General features: G+C 40.8%; 1 protein-coding gene across 4 annotated transcripts in view; it reads left to right on the plus strand.

Moving 5' to 3' along the window:
- The window catches only part of CEP112 (centrosomal protein 112), a 154,647-nt gene that overhangs the window by 69,029 nt on the left and 65,560 nt on the right, over positions 1–20,058 (plus strand). The gene's annotated exons all lie outside the window — the stretch shown is intronic.

Here is a 20,058-nt window from a genome sequence, read left to right on the forward strand (position 1 = left end):
GGCTCCGTGTGTCGGATGTTTGATAAGATGATGTGGGGTTGGGGTCGCTTACCATCACGTTTATTTTCCTACACACACGCACCCCTCCCATCCTCCATCTCTGTGGTCACTGTTGGAAGCCATTTGGCAGAATAACCCCCAGCTGGGGTAGCATTTGACTCTTCAAACTTCTGGATGAAATGCACACTGTCAGCATGGAAAATGATCTTTATGAGTTTTCACTTCAAAAACCATCTTATTGCCTTTTTTTCCGTCTATTTTGTAAGGCTGGCATGGTATATTTTCCTAAGAGCCTTTATTAAAAAGGCCTGCAATGGCGATATTTAAAAAATGGAGGCGATTTTTGCAGTTGAAAGAGTTTTTAGAAAGGAATCTTTACTAATCAGCGTTAGGATTGCTTATCACGCCTGGATTATTTTATACCAAAACTGGACATTTTTGATAAAGCATCTTTAACGCCACATGTTTTCCGCACACCACCACCTTCCCTAGGAGATGTTAGACTCACACATTGAGGCATTTTCACTCTACTTTCCCGTAGGCTGGTAGGCTGTGGCTTTTACTGGCAACTAGGATGTAGCTAAGTGACATTGAATTGAAGTTGAATACTTACTTTTTAAATCAGTTGGGTTCTTTTTTGCTTTGGATGGCTCAGACTATCGAAATCTGGCTTAAGGAAGTCTATTAACAAGCAAACGGCTTGTTGGGGGAGGACGAGGGATATCTTGCAGAGCCAGGACTTATTTCTCCATTTCCACCATTATGGTTTTCCAACGAAAACGGGATATACTTTTGTGGGAACGCTTGGGAAGAGGTTATTCAGGTGGCTTCTGAAGAAATTAAACCTTGCCTTTTGCTCTCCGCTGTATTGTGGGAGCGAACAAAGACTTAAATCGTTCAAGGGGTTGATTTTTATTCTTTGCAGTTTTTATTTTGACCCAAGCTGGATTCATCTCACCTATGGAGCTGTTTGCTTTTCAGGGTTGTATCCTCTTTTCACCTGCGTTCCTGCTGTTGTGGTTGCCTACAAAGGCAGAGCTGGAGCTCCCAGGTTTAAAAAAAAGCCCCAGTTTTAGAATGATACAGAATTATTCTGTCTACCCGCCAGTATTGATCACAGTTATTTATTGCTCTGTACAACGCTGAGTACAAGGGAAAGGGACTCCTTTAAGCAAATTCAGAGAACTGGGAGGTGTCTGTGAGTACATCTCTTGTCTTGTTCTGTTGTGGGTCGTTTCTGGCAAAGATTGGAGCCCAAAGTTTGGTTGTGCTTTCTGTTTGCAGTGGGATCAATGATCCTACTACAGGTGCTCTGTGGAAAACTGGGAATTAGCGCAGCTCTTGGGAGACTCTGAACGGTCTGAAAAGCACAGTTTGGCCTTTTTGTAGGGCTTTTCTTTGTAGTTTGAATATCCCTGTACAGTCATTTGAACATTGCTGCCATGAGAATGGCATGTAAATCAGGGAGGAAAGTGCAGTTGCTTTGACTAGAAGAGCTGTTGTTTGTTTAAATTCTAGTGAGACTCTCTCAGCTTTCAAGGACGCGGAATTTTCCATTTTGGAAATTAAACTGTTCTTCGTTCCTTCGCCTGGTCTTTGTGTTAGAACTCACCTCTGTCTTTGCTGTGAGCTCAAAAGACAAACGCTGGTGTTTCTTGTGGAATCATGGCAAATATTTTTAATATTTCTTTTTTAATATTTGCCCGTGTTTACAAAAATGTGTGTTTTGGACATCGGATGTGACTAACGGCCAATGTCCTTTTAGGAGACATCGGGCAGACTCTTCACAAAGATAACCCAGCGATTTAATGGTTATTTGACAACGTTGCATTTTAAAAACCTGTTAAATTTGAACCACGTTTGACAGCAGCAGTTTCCAGGAGTGCTTTGTATCCCAGCGGAGGTGAGATGAAATGGGAGAGGAGGCCATTTTGCTTCGTCAAATGAAAAGTGGATTTGCTGGGTGATTCGAAAAATTTAAATAATAATTAGTGTTAATCACACACGAGTAGCTTGGTTTGAAGGACCTATCTGCTCAGGGTTGGGTGAGTGATGTGAAAGCACCGCTATTAAAGGTATTCACTGGTTGTCTTTCTTAAATCGTTTTCCATATGAAAGAGCAGCGAATGTGTATTTCTTAATATGTATGTTTAAAATATGTATTTTTCACTATGTTCCTAAAGACAGCTATGGCTGAATCCTGCAGATCAATTTATTCTACAGTTACAGGAAAGATTAATTTAATTTTTTTATTGCATATCCAAGGTCTTTACTTTCACGTAGGTCTTTGGCTTCTGTGAAAGGCAGTGTACAAAATGGTTAGATTTTGTTCAAATATGAATACATTTATTAATGCTTTAGTCACAACTAGAGTATTAAAATTGAGATTTTGGTACTTTACCAGGTTTTAATTAAATATAAAATAATGTTACTGCTTCTTTGAAATATAAGTTTAATATATTTTCAGGGAAAGAACTTGATTTAAGTGGATTGATTTTTCGTGTTGCTGATGAATATTTGGGTGACAGTTGCATTCCACTTTAGCTCTTGGATTTCTCCATTTCTAGGAGGCTTGCTTTGATTTTTTTTTTTTTTTTTACCTGAGGTTGTAATGCTTGGGGAGGAGTAAATTGACTTGTAGGTCAATAAAAGTCAAAGCAGTACAAAGGCTTTTATACCATGCTGTGTTTTGTAGGCTTTTGAATACTATACATTTTCTAGGAAATGCCATAATGTTGTTATTCTTTAAACAGTAGCTAATCATACAGAAATTTTTTTAAAAGAGTAGTTTTGAATCAGTACTTCTATTTAATTTCTTTATTTTTTAATACTTCCTGGCTTTTCTTTAGGACCGTTCTTAAGCTACGCTTTGCTTGGTCATTTGTTTCCCACCTCCCTAAATAATAATTTTAGTTATACATTAGTACACAAAACAGGGAACTCCTTGGATGACAGAGGTCTTCTTTTGTTTCTATAAAAGCAGTCTTGCTACTGAATTGGTGGCTTTCTGAAGCAAAACTCCTCATTACAGAGAAGAATCCATCCAGTTTGCTTCTGTGAAATAAGATAGCAGGGTTAGGAAATTTTAATAACCGAAGCAGAGGGGCTGTGGTGCCGGTTGTGCCCTTGTATTTCCCCTTTATCCTTTGAATGTCATTCTCTCCCCATCTGACACGTGCCCTCAACCAGCTCAAAGATTCCCACGTTCCAGCTGCTCTACAGAGTTGGATCATTTTTGTGCTTGTTCTTCCAACCGTTGACCTTTGGGCAAGAAGAAGAAGAAGAAATAAAATGTACCCCTGTAACTTCAAATGCGGCGCTTGGCACTAAAGGAGAGGAAAGAAAGTTTCCACAAGGAAGCTGAATTCTTTTCCCAGGTTCTCTTGTGAGATAATTGGCAAGCCCAGTGTGTTCCTCCAGTCGTAATTGGGTCAAGAGGAGCTCGAATGCTCGGACGCGTTTTGCCCGCGTGTGTCACTGGTGGACCGGTGTTTAATTGCGGCAGACAACGTTTGTGCTCTCAGAAATGAGGCTGCTGTAAGAGGAGATCACTGCTCATTTGGGGGTTTCTTAAGGCTCTTGATAAACCATTATTGGTTGGGAAAGGAAAACCTTCAGCGGTTCTGAAGCCGGGTGAACACGCACGTTGAGAATGGAGGTGGTAAGAAGAGTTAATAAGGAATTATCCTGTGCCTGCAGTATCTGCTTCCTTTTTCCTCTTGATTTTTGCACTTCCCACAATCCCCTTGGCCTTTACCATCCTGGTTCACTTTCCCTTCTCAGAAATCAGCAGCTCCTTCCCTGGTGCCCCAGGTATAGCACATCTCATCACTTCTTTCCTGGCTTCTCCTCTTTGAAAAATTGCTTCTTTACACTTGGAATCAACCATCTCTCTGCAACTGCTGCTTTGCACTTGGTTTTGTCTGAATTAATTCTGAACTGCTTGAGCCTGTTAACAGTAAAATAAAAAAGTGGTAAGGATCACTATGTTCATTCCAGCGATGATAGTTATTTTCATTTCAGCAGGTTCGTGGTAGATGTTTATGGTTCTCTGTAGATAATTAGTGTATCAGCAAAGTGGGGGGAACAGAAGGGGTTTATCTTGACTCCGTATATGTGGTCAGTGTGAAGAGTGGCTGTGCTGATCCGTGTGGCTGCTGCAGAGCTCTGCCAACTACTGACAAGTGAAAAAATCAATAGATATTATCTACTTGTTTAATAATAACTGAATACCCAGCACATGCACAGTTTCAATCTGAGTGTAAATATAGCTTTAACAGTGATTTTCAGTACTATATTAATATGAAGGGTTTGGGGAGTATTTGTTTCACAATAGGAGGCTTTCTTCACCTTTGATCTGAGAGAACTTACTGTTCGTTGTCTGTTACCTACAGAAAAATCACTGATCAAGTCTTCTACTTCATGTAATTGTAATATCTCCAAACATCAGTTCCCACATGGTCATTCTCCCAATATCAGTGGGAACAATTTACTTGATGGTGTCTGGAGGGTACAGAGAGACGTAGCCTGGGAAACATTCAGATGCTGACAGTGCTACTGAAGTCACTTCTGTTTACAATTTTGAGTAAATAAATTATATGACTCTTTTTTTTTTCCCTTTTGCTTCCTTTTCTTTTCTTAATGGAAGATGTCTTTGGCATGAGAAGAAATGCATTGCTTGCTATTCAGGCTTTCTCTGCAGCCAATCTAAATCATGGAGTTGCAATCTAAATATTTGTTTGTTGTATTTTACTTGGAGAGTCTGACAGTCAGACTCCTGTAGACAGACAGCCGGTCTCTTTTAGCTTTCCCTAAACAAAAGCTTTTGGCTGTGTTGCAGCATGTTTAATTTCCCACCAGTCAGCCCAGGATAATGAACATGACTGTTGATGTAAAGTATTTTAAGTACCAAATATTTGTTGCAGAGCTTGTGTGGTTTTCCTTGGTTGTTGTTCACAGTCTGCTGAGTCAGGGTTGCAGTGGGTCCCATTGAGGGGGAATATCTCCTGAAATCAGGGATCTGATGATGGGTCCTACAGAGGCATTCAAACTGTGCTTTTAGTGAGAGTTTTGCTGTGAAGTTGAGAGATCAGTGAAATGATCAAATGCAACAGTTTCTTGTGGAAATACTCAAATACTGGTGATCAACACAGCTGGACTTGAGTAAATCCACTGTGGGGAGAATTTGGGCTGCAGCACAGGTGTAATCTTTGAGATGAGAGGGGAAAAATGAGCCTTTGCTCTGAACTGAAACCCACAGTGCAGGCTCAGGGCTCCCTCCAGCAAGGTGAGAGTCTGAATCTCCCCTCCCCTGCTCAGGTGAACCCACCTTGGTTATCCTGTGTCACATCCTCGGCTCTGTTCCCCACTGCCCTGGTTGAGATGCTTTTGGGACCTGTTGAACACACAACAATCATCTGCCACTTCCTCACTTAGAGCAACCATCAGTGTCCTCGTGCCAGGGTGGGTGATCATCTCTCATCTCTTCCACTTTTCCCCTTGACTCTCCCTTTTTTCATTAGGACTGAAATTAGTGAGGAATGCAGTGCAGGAGCTGTGACTTCACTCTCTCCTTTTATACTTCAGTCTGTCCTGCACTTGAAATATTTAAAGACATTTTTGGAAACTGTACATAATAATGCATAAATTATCACTTGCTGATTAAAAATGTTAACTTAACTTAGGAGACAACAGACATTTTGTGCTGTCTACAGGGTATGTAAAAGAGAAAGCAGTTGCCATAGAAACTAGCTCATCACATAATATGAACTCTGAATCTGAGATGGAGTTCTTTTCAACAAAATGGACTTTGTTTCTATAATATGAAATTAAATATATCTGGTAGTTATTATTACATTGTAATCAGTGGTTTCATGTGTTTTTTTGTTTAATTTTAAATATTGGCAGCTGAAAAGGTGGAGTATGTGATTTCCCTTGTCTAGGGGCAGGGTGTAAATCATATGGTAGTAATTTTATTTTATAACAACACTCCTTGCTTAGGAAAAAGTGATTATTTCCTGCATAGATGTTGATAAATAGGGAATAATTTCTCTGAATAAAAATGAGATCAGTTTTGCTCATCAGTGAGGTAAAGCATCTTTATGCCAGGTTTTAACACATCCACAAGGTGTGGCTTTGCATGCAGGGTTTGTGTGATGGCTGCAGTGAATGATTAGCACTGATAGACAATAAGCTATACATGGTGGGAAATTATTTTTAAAGTTATATAAAGGAATAATGAAGTCATAAATCATCAAGTGCATCAGTAGATGCAAAACAGATGTTAATAACTGCAGCTTTTGAGGTGGTGTAACATCATTTCTAAGCAGAGAGGCAAAAATACTGTGTTAGTCTGCAGAAATCATCCATTTACAGCATCATCTCTTGATTTTGAAATAGAAGGAGCATGTGCTTTCTATGTGAAGATCAGTGTATGGCAAAGCCACACTCTGAATTTGCTTATTGGTATTACTTCCAAATGTGTCTAAATCTTCTCTTTTGATTGTAATTTCTGTGATATTAAATGATTCCAAATATTACACTAAACTTATTCAGTAAATATCTGCTGTCCAGAGAAGGGAATGCTTGCTCACAACATTATTAATGGGGTTTAGTTCTTTTAAAAATTGCTTTTTAGTGCTGTCTTGTAATTTGCTTGAGACAGTTGTCGAACAGAGCCAAGTTGAATTCTCTTAGTCCGTAGAACAAGCGCAGCAATTTGGGAAACAGCAGTGCTGTCTGCTTCAAACATGCCCCTGGATGGCTGAAGGGACATCCTCTAATGGGAGACCAGCATTCATCCTGAAGGTTTTTCACAGCATCATAGAATAGTCTGGGCTGGAAGGACCTCTGGAGGTCATCGTGCCCAACCTCCTGCTCAAAGCAGGTCTGACTTCAAAGCTACATCATGTTGCTCAGGGCCAAGTCCAGCTGAGTTTTGAAAAATCTGCAGTGGTGGTGATTTCACAACCAGGTTGAGCCATATATTCCAGTGCTTTACTAATCCAGTGTGAGATTCCTTTTCCTTTCTATCCAGTTGGAATATCTGTTGTTACAGTTTGGATCTGTAGCTTCTTGTCCTTCCTGCAAGACAACTCTGCCTCTGTCTCCTCTACAATTCCTTAAGCTCAGTTGAAGGCAGCAGGTTGATTTCTCTTTACTCTTCTGTCCTCCAGGCTGAATAAATCTGGTTTGCTGAACTTCCTGCAGGTCCTAGTGACCCACTCCTCCTTCTTGAAGAGTTTGGGGTCCCTGTGAAGGGCAGCCCTACTCTCCACCTGACCACTTTCCTCCCAGAGCTGCCATCCACAGCGTGGCACAGGGTCACTGTGTCCTGTCATCCAGGGCTTTGGTGCAGATGCTGTAAAGTTTGTGTCAAAAACCTTGCTAAAACCAAGATAAATGACATTTACAGTTCTCCCCTTTCACTGCAGAAGTCGCTCATTTTATTTAAACCTGATTTGCCCTTGGTATATCCAGGTTGACTGATCCCAGTGACTCTTTCATTCCTCCTGGGTCTGTAAATTAATTTCATGGAGTTTTGCTCCATCATTTTTCCAGGGATGGAGGTTAGGATGTCCTGTCTGGGATTACCTACTAAGGTGCTATGTATTGCAAATTAAGTAGTTAAATTTCTTAGAGTGTGCTTTTTCTCTCATCCCTTTTCTAAAGACAGATTATCCAAAATCAATTTAGTCTCTCTTCTTTAGGTCAGCAGATGTTAATTCCATTCACTCACTGCCACCGTAAATCAAGTTTTGAACAGTAGCCTGGCTGTTAAATGATTTATCTGATAGCAGAGATTCTATGATCTGTTCAGTTCCTCAATTCAAAGGTGTTTTAAATACCAAATGAAAGAATGAAACACTGGACGAGAAATGGTGACAATCTGTAGTTTGGAATGTTAACACCACTTGTTTTGGCAGCATTACTGCTCGTAAAACAATAAGATCCATATGGATGCTAATTTTCCCAATTTTGAGTAATAAATACAACCTCTTTATGGTTTAAGTAATGATATTACTCAATACCACTGCAGGGTCCAGTAGACAGTTTCATGATGAGGTAATAAATAGCAATTTTGGAGAGCTGATTTATTTGTATTTTTCTTTTATGTGGTTTCTGATGAGGGAAGAAGAAATCCCAGAGCCAGTGCAAAGCCTTGCCCTCTCCTGTAGCTGACATACTTTGGCTGAAGATATGTCAGCTGAGAAATATGAGCCCATCCATACAGCTCTGCACGCTCCCACATTAAAGTATTATAAAGAAACCTTCAAGTGGAAAACCAGTAACAAATTGCAGCTGAGATGCTCGTGGCAGATTGCACTGCCCTGGGTGCCCTGCACTGCTCTGCCTGTTCCTCCTGCTTTAGTCAGGAAGAAAAATGGGAGGCTTCTCTGCTTTTCCTGTATTTCTTGAGGGGGAAAAACCCTCAAAACCCCGTGGTGGGTTGTGTGCAGGTCTGAAGATGATGGTGCTGGCACAGGCTGAGTGTTTCACTGTTGAACGTCTCTGCAGCTGTTTCCCCACTGGCCCAACCCCTGTGTCTGTAGCAACTCCTCAAAGTCTCCTTTTCTGCCTCACAAGTATGGAATTTGCTATCCCATCAGCTGGAGGAAGATGCTCTGCACTCTTTCACCCCTGCTACAACACCAGTGCCATTCCCACTGTGTGTTCCCAGTGCCCTCTGGGAAGCAGTGTCAGACCCACTCCCTCCTAGCTGCTCCAACTGCTTTGCTACCAAAGCACTGACTCTTGGCACATCACACCTCACCCAGTGTGGGCTGGGGTTTGTCTCCTGCCAGCTTGGAGTGCTGAGTAACAAATAGGTGCCAGCAAAGGGCTCCTGGCTGGGCTCTGTGGGACGTGCAAGCCAAAAAATGGGACAACTTGGCGCAGTGCCAGGAATCGCGTTGGACCTGGGTGGTGGAGTCTGGGGGTCACTGGTGCTGTGCTCTGGTCAGCCCTGCTGCCACCACCTCCTCCAGGGATTCAGGTCAGGAGAGCCCATTACCCATCTCCTTCTTGAAACTGGGACCCTAAATTGGGTCCTCGGGCAGGACCAGCCACCCTGGCACAGCCCACGGTGGAGCCCATTGCTCCACCCTTCCCATCCTGGTTCATTAAACCTTGTCTTTTCTGCTGCCATTTTGTGTTTCTCTTTTCCCCTCACACCCAGATAAGAGCAGGGATTTCAGGTTCTACCTTTGGGGAAATTCCATGTGGAGAAAACATCGTGTGTCCTCAGCTGTGGGCTTTGGACATGGGCAAGCCTCAGATGTTCAGCCTCTCAGAACTGGACATGCCTTCTCTGCAATTGCCTTTTTCTTCTTGGAAACCTTTTTTTAAGAAAAAAATTAGAAATAAACCCCATTATTTTAGAGTACAGTGATTATTTTCAACATCAAGTCAGACAGCAGAGCTGTTCCTTGGCCCACTCACCTTTGAAGAAATGATTGTCACCTTACCTGAACAAATCCTGTTTCTCCCTTTGAACGAGTGGCACAGACTCTGACAGTGATTTAAGGTCTTTAGTGTTGATTTCATGCAAAAAAATATTTCTCACAGTATGACTTTAAAGTAGACTTTTTTCCCCCAATTACTCTACATGTTGGCAGCAAATTAGCTTTGAGGGAGTATTGTGCACATCATAGTTCTCTGTTGATGTATTGTGGAGTCATTTTTGGATCTTTCAGCTCAGTCAGACCAATGACTGATGTTGTTCATGTCTTCCTTTTCTGGGGATTTGAAAGACTTTCTTTTGACAGGGAAGGTGATGTGGAAAAAGAGAAGCCAAAGTACAAGAAATGATTGGCAAAGTGATGATATCACTGGATGTTCAAAGACTTTGCAAATTGAAGCTTATTAAGCTGACATTTTGTCTTCTATTCAGCACTAATTGGAATCATGCCTGGGTGCATGATGTGGAAGGTACTTAATACCTGAGTGTTTATCATGACAAAGTGACAGAAATCGATGTCAAGGATGCTGTAGATTTCTGTTTAATAGAGAAAACAATATATTTCAAACTGCAATTACATGTCTCACCGTAATTTGTATTCGTATGTCTGAAGGTCCTCCTGAAATACTGCAAATGAGAAAACTTTCCTTTTGACCCCTAAAATATTGGCCTGATCATGAGTGTTGCATTCTCAGGTTTTACAGTGGTTCTTCAGAGTTCATAAAATCAGCACTGATGTAGTTTAAAAAAAAAAAAATAGAGAAGAAAAGAAAAGACTAAACCCCCTGACACAGTGTTTTCACTTGAAACAGATCTGAAAATCCCACGAAGAGTGAACTCAGTCTTCCACACGGGTGATACAATTCTTCTAAAGCTGTCTCTGACAGCTTGAATTCTTTTGTAGTCTGTGCTTTCTGCTGTATTGGCATCTGTAAAATGAATTTAGAAAAGAGAAACAGCGAAGCAAGTGATTTTGGAAAGGCAGCTGCTGCAAACATGGAGTACACTGGAAGACTTGAAGAGAGCTGCATGTTCTCCTGCTGTAGTTGGCATCCTTAGGGATTTCTGAGTTCAAGGGCACAAGTGTCCTGTCTGGGATAGCAACATGACCAGTGTGTTACTCTACATCTTCATCTTGGGCCTTATGAAGTTGAAGTCAGATCTTAAATTAAACCTCTAGTTTAATATAAAATCAATATTTATTCAGCAGTTGCTGAAAACAGTAAGCTGTTAGATGAAATTGTTACCTGAATTGCTGTTTCTAATGAAACACAGATTGATAATTGCAGAGTAATATATTTTTTTAAAAAACCCAAACAAAACAAAAACAAACAAAAAGCCCACGAACAAACAAACAAAAGGAAAAAAAACCCACCCCAAACACAAATCAATGGAGTGTGGATGCTCACAGGAATTACTGGTCATTATGTGACTGATCCAGCTGCCTGGGTGTTCCTGTGAACTCCAGCAATCCTGCAGCTAATGAGATGTTGACAAGCAGTAGTTTAAGGGCTGATGGCAATGATTTGTGTTGCTGGAATCCTTTCGGGGGGAAGGGGTGTCTCTGTAATGTGTAAGGACAGACAGTTCCTGCCCCAGTGAGCTCATATCACAAACTTGTGCTTGTAGGATGTTGGAAGTGGGGGCAGCCAGGGGGAGGTTGGGGACCTGTGATAAACAGTGGGGGTTATCAGTTGGCATTGTTGGAGCAGGAAAGCAGAGGGCACAGCACGTGAGCTGCCTCCCTCAAGTGGCTCCAATGGGCATCAAAAAATGCCCTTCCATGGTTTGTGTGTAGCATCAAGAGGCATCTGAAGTGTTCTGGCCCCTTGCCATGTCTGCAGTTGCTGCTGTTATCAAAGGTTCTTATGTGACTGGAGGAAAAGGAAAAACGTTTGACTTAGGTGGGAGATGAGCACGTGAAGAACATTTTTGTCTGTTCAAAGTTTGGGAACCCCTCTAATGATTTCTGTGCTTATAGAAATGCTACTTGTCCACTCTCCTCAAGCTGTGTTTGATAACAATTGACTGTAACCCTTCTAAAAAGCTGTGCATTGTACAGATTTCCTTGTGGGAAAGCAAATGTAAAGAATAATTTCTGGTTGCACCTTTTATCTGTTGGATGCTGTTGTTGGGGAGTGGAGGGGGAGGGAATGGCACAGGACCCAGGCTGTTAATGTACCAGGGGTAACATTAGAGAGAAAATACTAATTTTTCCTGCTAAAATCAGTTGGGAATAAGTGAGAGAGTGTGTGTGTTTGTATGTATATGTGTGTGAGTGTGTGTGTATGGATTATTGCCCTCTAATGGATAGAGTCTGAATGGCTCAGCTTTGCCTGCTTATATGGAGTTTTGTAGCAAAACATTGTTTTCAGGATGTCTGATATTTCCCATTTGGGAAGAATCTTGTAATGTTTCTTCAGAATTCTGACACATCTTTTGTGAGTAATTTGAAATTCTCTAGAAAGTCCCACAGCTTAGAGAAGTGCCTTTTCTTTGTTCTCTGAAGGCTTATTTCAGCTGAACTATAAATGCTTAAACTTCAACATTTTATTTTGCTCTTTTTACCACAGTGCCAAAATAGCTGAATATGAGGAGAAAGTACCACATCTCTGTAGAGTGGGGACATCAATGGCCCTTTGGATGGGGAGAGCTGGTTCCCTTCCTTTATTCCATCTGGAATGTGCCCCTGTCTCAGCACTCCTGCTGAGACCCCCAGGCAGCCAGGACCTGCCAAACTGCTGAGATGGGGATGGAAGAGGGAATGAGCTCTTCATCTCCCATCTCTGGTCCATGGGTGTTCTGGTGGCTGCTCCACCCCATCCTGCTCAGCAACTTCCTGGCTGCTCCCACTAGGAAAAGTGGCAAAAGTTTGTGATGTCACATTAGTGTAGACTGAGGTTTCAGATCTTCATGAGATTCATGATAAAGTCAAGTAGTCCAGTGATGTGTAGTAGGTTAGGCTTTTTTTTTGCCTTTTAAATAAAATTATATTGGAAGGTAACATTGGAATAACTCAAGAAGGAAGGCTGCAGGTCAGTTGGGAATGGGATTTACAATTATTTGTACTGAAAATAGTCCACTTCTTCATGTTCTTTACAGTGAAATCATAACATAGTCATATTTTTTTCCTAGCAGGGCTCTGTTTTCATTCAGTAAATACATGTGGGAGAATTCCATTTCAGAATTACGTTTCTTCTCTCTGCAGCCATGGTCTTTTCAAAATTTCCAGTGCTTGCCTTTGCAGTTGGAGAACTGCACAGTGTTTTGGACACACGGCAGAACATCTGTGGCTCACAGCTCCCCTCATCTCCCCCCGTGGATCCAGTGAGTGTCCAACTCCAGTGTCCAAGGAGTTCCCTTCCTCCCCTCCAGGAGGTTCTGATGGGTGTGGTAGGCAGCAGGGTTCTTTCAGAGAGGTTCTTTGGTGCGTGTGGATTGCAACAAGGCAAATATTCACACTTAGGAAATCATATAAATGTTCAGGGGAAACCAGAAGCTCATCTCACAAAGCTCTGCCGCGGAACATCCAACCCCTGTGCACGTTTATAGCTGAGCCCATCACATTTCTATTTCTGATCCAAAATTACAAGCTGAATCTGGGTAGGAAGAGCAGAATGAGCAGTGCATTAATCAAATTCTCTTGTAATGACTGTGTTTTCGTGTCAGTGACTGCTCTAAGGTGTGATAGAAGGCAGGGCACCCAGCGCTGGCTCTCCTGTCCTGCCCCAGGGCTGGGTTGCCCCTGGGCTCTCCCTGCTCAGCTTGGCAGGCACGTGGCCACAGAAGCTGAGCAGGGATGTGAGCAAAAGAAATGGTCCTGTGAGCAAAAGAAATCGTCCCTGGGTTTTTCAGGCTACTACATTTTTCCATTCATGGGGAAAATAGAAAAAATTTGCATATGTTAACAGAGAGATGAAGGATGTTGGAGGAGCATCTTCTCAGCCCAAGATGGGGACTTTATCTGCATTTATAAATATTGCTGTGTTTCTTCTGAACATGATGTTTCCTGGTAATCTACCTTTTTTTTTTTTTTCCTTGGAAAAGTTATTTTCTGCTTACAATACATTGGCACAGCCATTGTTTGTATTGTTCAGGATTTTTCTTAATGTTATTTTGATTTGATGACTTTGTTCATCAGTGAATTATGAAAGCTCTGATTGTTTAGGGCACAAGAAGGGCATAATGCATTACTGGGTCACATGCTCCCTTAATGCATGCACATTGTGATGGCAGTAGTAATAGCTCCATTAAAGAACAAAAGGTAGCAACACATAGTAGCTCTGGATCTGGCCAATCCCCTCAAATTACCATAAATATTTGAGCAATCTGAATAGTTTTGGACTCTGTAGTAAAGCTTTCCTGTTTTTATCTGGCACTGAAGGAATGTGGAATAAAGTATTCATTTAACAAAGTATGAAAATATGTGTGCTATGCAGTTATAATCATGTGTCATTAATCAGAAAATACTGCAGAAACTCTGACAAATTAAAAACACAAGGATGTGTCTGCAAGGGCTTTTTCAGTCATTAAAAAGCTGCTTCACCTCTCAGGCAAACTATTTAATGGCAACTCCTTGCTCAGTGTACTGACATCTTCAAAGGCTCTGACATCTGTCGGCCTTTGAACTACCATTAAAAAATATTATCCCATTTCCATTCTTTTATGCCCATTTTTTTAATTATAGTCCTTCTTTCAAGTTGGGAACATGGTTGGTTTAAATGATGCTGTCCTTTCGTTTTCAGCCACCCAGCTGCGGTTTGAATAAATTGATGTGGAATCAAAGGCGGGACTTTAAAGGGAAAAGGTTTGATGGACTTGGACTCCGAACCAGATGAGGTTTTATGATGAAAAGGGTTTAATCCCAGCACAGGCATCGCTTCTATCAGTCGAGCAGTACAAAGCGATTCATATATATAGGTTCACCAGAAATGATCTATTTTTTTTTTAAACAGCACAGATCTCTTCAGGACTTGCAAATGTGGCATTAGCTAATATTCAGAGAGCTGATTTCCTTTCATCCACCAGAAGCTTATGATTATAGTACAGTTCTCGAATTGGAAATGAGAGCTGCAACACAGATTTAAAGCTCTGCTGTCTGATTTGTATTCAATATACATGTCACTGCGGGACAAGCCAGTCTAGGCCGAGCTGGTTCAGTAGAGGCAAAAACAGTTTCAGCATCTGAAATTCTGGGGAGGGGAGAGGGTGCCAATTAATTCTTACCTGCTCTACCTGAGTATTGTGTGGGGTACTTAGTAGATTGCTATCGTTTCTAAGGTTGTGCAAACAAACCCTTCCTTTGGCATCTTCTGCATCAGAGGCTTCAAGGAAATACTCAGCATTAATCAGTAATGGCTCCTAATGTAGCCATTTATATGGAAGGCAATGTTTGTTTTCCTGTGCCTGCAGTTTCAAGGAGGTTTAGCAGAGAGAGCCTTGCTATTCCTTTATAGCCATAGCCTTCATTAATGTGGTAATTAGGTATGGGGAAACCCAAAATCTCCTGTCTCACAAACCCATCAGAAGCCATTTGTCGAAACTACCACCTCAAGGTATTCAAGAAATAATCTTTCTCCTAGTTCCCTGATCTTTGTGTTAGTAGAAATGTGGTACATAGTCATCATTTCTTACTTTCTCATAATAAGACTGTGTCCTTCAAAACAGTGATGCTTTCCAGAGAGTAAAGCAGCAGATTTCAAAAGCCTGCAAATTATGTCCTCTTAAAAGACTGTGCTTCACTGTAGTACAAAAAGGAGACAGCTCCATTTGGTGCTCTGCTTCCAGTCAACAGTTTCTCCTTCAAACCCTTCCCACAGCTGTTGTTCCCTACCAGAGTATTCAGTTTATAAGTTACACATTGTTCCTGTCTCTTAATGCAATTTTGATGTTGTGTTTTGGGTTTGGGATTTTTTTTTTTTGAGAGGAGGGGGTAGTAAATATAAACATGGACCTGTATAAATGGATGTATTTAATGGCTTATTTTACTTTACTGGTATTTCATAGAATCTGAATGTTTAGCATGTATTTAGATTTTGCATTTAAACTGCATATAAATATTTATTCGAAGTACAGTAGATTCAAAACAGTTGCATAAATAAATCTGAAGAAATTCCTGCCTCAGGATGCAGTGGCCTATTTGTCATTCAGAAAACGAAGTGGCATCAGCTGAATTCAAGGACAAACAGAGAAGGATGAAAAGAACAGAGATCAATGTAAAGGTGCCAGAGGAAGATGCTGAGCCAAAAAACCTCTCCATTTCAAGAAAAGAGATGTTATGCACACAGTTCTCACATATTTTGGACAGATCACCCTGTGATTGATCTCATCTCTCTGAACTGGTGGCTGTGGAGCGGGAGGCTTCCAAAAGGTCTCTCAAGTCAGAAGAGCCACTGTTGAGGTGACAGGAATAGTGCAACCAGCACTTGAGGATGAAGGTGCAGAGAGAGAGGCTTGAAACAGCATCAGCTCTGTGTTTGTGACATTTGGTACCATCATCTGATGCCCTTGACTCCAGCCTAACATCTAGGCTAGACTAAAGACCTCCTTCTCTAGGATTTCCATCCTCTGATGTAGGTGACACATTTATGTGTTTGACAGCAGGATTGACACTGAAATAGTCAACTGGAACATCCTCCTTGCAAGGAGGAGTTGGTTTGAAAAGGAGAAACCCAGATGTTGGATACCTGTGTGTAATTATGCATCTTATCTGTGTAAGCAGCTACTGAATAGACAGGAATTTACAGGAATTTACCACAACTCATTGATTAACAGAAATCCTGCAGCCATTGTCACTGGTTGAAACGAGGGATCTGTTGAAAGTTAGAAGCTGATTATTTCTTTAAAGTCTACAACCTGTAATTACCATGATTTTTGTTTCTGAAGCTGCTGGATTTCAGGATTTCTGCCCACAAATATTGCCATTCATAAGACAGAGAATGAGGACTTCATGTCTGGTTAAAGACTGTCACCTTTAGTACAGCAGGGTGACATCAGTAATGAGTGAGGTTCCTGGTGTGTCACCTTCTTTAGCAGAGCAGAAAAGGACTTGCAGGCTGGTGCATTGAAGTCTTTAGTTGTTGGCCCAGAGAATAACAGCATTGGCTTTTTCAGTTGGCTTCCTGTGATTGTGTTGGAGTTTTGAAAAATTTAGCTTTTCCACTTCATTAACAGTCAGGGCAGAGCTTGGACAGAGGCACCAACTTGGAGTCTCCTCAAGTGCCTATTGAGGGGCTGGTTGTGGCAGATGGACTGAATGGGAGTTGCTGCCCAAAGTTGGCTTTTCTACAAGTAGGAGCTTCAGGAGTTGGGAGATATTTTGTGCATGAACAGCTTATTAATAAGGTTTTGTGTCTGCATCTTGTCTCTTGTTTCTCCTGTCAGGTTTTGCATCCGACGCCGTTTCCGTTACGGTCTCCATAAGACCCTTATGGGCTGTGTGGGGTAAAACTTCTGAAATATTCAAAATATGTTTGTTTCAGGCAGTAGTTTAAACAAATGCATCCAAAAGAAAAGTGTGTGATGCTTTTCTGGGTGTTTTTTTTTTTTTTGGGCATAGGGTTGTTTTGGCTTTTTTGTACTTACAGTTGACAGAGCAAAGACATTTTTCACAGACAATGCAGCCTCTTCCTCTTCTGGGGACAAATTGGGAATTATAATACATTTAATTTTGCTGCCTCATAGAGATGAATGTCTGTAGTAATCCTTAAATCTGTAATGCATCGTGTCTGCATTAAAATCAGAATTAGGTGTTGTTCAGGAAATGTTAATGCTTTTAAACTTAATGTGTGGAAAATTGAAATGCAAATGTTGTTAAAAGCTTTGTCTTAGGAGATGCTGGACACAGAAATACTCTCAGATTGCCATGTGGTTCTTTCCAGGCCACCACAGAGATCTTTAGCCTCCAATGGAACTTCTGTATTCCATTGCAGGAAAGTCCTGTCCTTCCTGGAATATCAGGAGCTTTTCCTCACTTTCAGAACAAGCTTTACTTCAATGTTATTTCAGAACTGAAAGGAATATTTTCCTTTCACATCCTGAGATACAAATATTAAAGCTTTAGAGTAATTCATAAGGAAAACAGGGAAGACTAAACACATTTGGTATAATTTTCATCAATCATCATTGAGGGATAGATTGTTATGGTTTGTATGATGCAGAAAACCTGGTATTACATGTAGATTTTCATTTATTATTTTAGCCACTCTGTATTTTATCTGTGTGTTGCTCTCACGAGTTATTTTAGGGGATCACTGCATTAAACAGATATTTATGGCCAATTCATTTTTTTTATCTCCATCATATTTAAGTTCCATTAATGCAGTTTTGTAGATTGTTATGTGCCCGTGTGAGTGTCTCCATTAAAATTCTTAGTAGAAAGGCAGAAGGAAATGAGTCCTTTCCTGGAAGGTCTCTCAGCAGTCTTATTCAAATCTTTCTGTTTGTACAAAGAAGAACACAAATATAAACATTTCTTTCATCAGATAAAAGGAGAGGAGAAAGGAGGCTGGGTGTTTTAATTTTTGACTCACTAATCTATTTCAAAGCAAATACAGTAAATCAGGTAATGAGAAACTATTCTGGATCTGTCTGCCAGGCAAGAGGGCCAAGTCTGTTACAGGTCTTAGAACTGTTAAATGGAAAATGTATTTACATTTATCTCAATTTCAACGTGGTAAGTAATCCTTTCACTCCCCAGTGCACTGCATTGTTTTTATTGCACTTGTAAGCTCAAGGTTCTTCTGTTTGACTAAAACTCATTTTATTAGGAAGGCAGTGACAATAACCAACCTATATGAAGTTCTGCTTTCTAGCTGCTGTTAACTAAATTGGAATCAAATGTACTTATGTAAATTAAGAAATCAAAATAAGCTCTGTTAATTTTAAGCTCTTTGTGGAGCTGTTCAAATGGATGTCTGATTTCCTTTCTTTCTTCTCCCCCCTTCTTTTTTTTTTTTTTAAGCCCAGTTTGTAGCTTAAGTGCCATTTATATTAACTGGTATTTAGGCAGCTAACTGGCTTCTGTAAAAGTCAAGATCTGTTTCAGAGCACTCCTTTTGGGACAAAAAATCATCAAAAATTGTGTTTTGCTTAATGTCACATCATAGCAGATCTCAAAAATGTGCTACTCCTTTCTCAGGTGTAGAAACAAGAGTGGGACCAATATTTTCAGTGTAGCTTTTCCCACTGGCATTTTGATAGCTGGGCCTTGGTTGTTCCTTTTCAGCCTTCAGAAATACATGGCAGAGTTAGCAAACAGTTTGGGGGTTAGGTTACCTGGGGAAATGTGTGTTTATTTGTAGGAATGACATGGGAAGACTAATTTTTCATTAATTTTATTGAAAATGGAGCTAAGCAGAAGGTAACTGTTGTTCTTCATGAGTCAACACTTTTACTGTGTTTCAGGAAAATGCTTAAGCTGTAGAACAAGAGTAGACAAGAGCAAATACATCACTAATAAGTAAATTCTAGTCTTAAAGGGTGCTGGACTGTTCTTGGGACTGTGTTAAAGTGCAGGATTTGGGGTGAGGGGGGTGTTCACCATAGTTTGGACATGAAGAGTAGAGTGATGTTCAGCTCTGTACAGGTAGGGTGGTGTTAAACCTGCCCCCCCAGCCCTGACTGACACCCTGGTATGTACAAAATAATCAGGGTTAGTTGTAATATACTTCATAAATGTTAGAGGCATTTTTCAGAGCATACACGGTGCTGGAACAGTCCACGTAAAGAATCTGACCAAGGACGTTTGACCTTTAAAAGCAGCTTAATGCTGGTAAAATTAAAAGAATAAATATGTAAGTTGGCAGCTCAACACCTCACTTTACAAGTCCCAGTGGATGTTTTCAAGAGAGATGTCAGGGGTACGTTTTCAAAGGTGAGAAAAGCTGAGTTTGTGTGGAGATGGAGTCAATAGGCCTTTGCATAAGCCCTGGAATATGGAGATTGGGATCTGACACTGCTGAACAGTAAATATTTTACCCTTAGCTGCCACCTGCACTGCTGTTACTGAAGCTTTTTTGACACTGGATATTCTGTTTGAGTCTAGAGAACTGCCACTCCTCATGTACTGGGCAGGTTAGTGAGTGCAGCTTTGGTTTTTGTAAGTTCTGCAAAACCTAAACCTGATCTTATCCAGCCTGAGTTATAAACTGTGAACATTTCATTTATGAATGTATTAATAACTTCACCCCATCACTGCAGTGTAGTCATATACAGGATATATATTATATATATATATATATATATATGATAAAGATGGCTCCTAGTTAAGAGTTGTGCAATAGCACCAACATTCTGGACAGAACTTTTTTCCCCTCAGCAACAGGAACACTTCAATATGCACAAAATACTGTATAAATATATACTAAAGTGCATCTTTGTGTATTGAAGCTGATATTTTAGTGTTTCCAAGAAGTCCTAGACCACTGACCAGGACTGCCTGTAGGGATGAGGGTGGTGGCTTCCCTGATTTCCTCTGGAAGAGCTTGCACAGCCCCATGCTCTTTGGAATGATCTTAGGAGCTGAGCCCAACCTGTTGGTCACTCAACTGTTGCTCATTTTCACTTCATTTCACACCATTTCATTTGTCTGCCCACAT

Source organism: Chiroxiphia lanceolata, chromosome 19 (genome assembly GCF_009829145.1).
Source record: "Chiroxiphia lanceolata isolate bChiLan1 chromosome 19, bChiLan1.pri, whole genome shotgun sequence".
In the NCBI taxonomy this organism is placed as follows: Eukaryota; Metazoa; Chordata; class Aves; order Passeriformes; family Pipridae; genus Chiroxiphia; species Chiroxiphia lanceolata.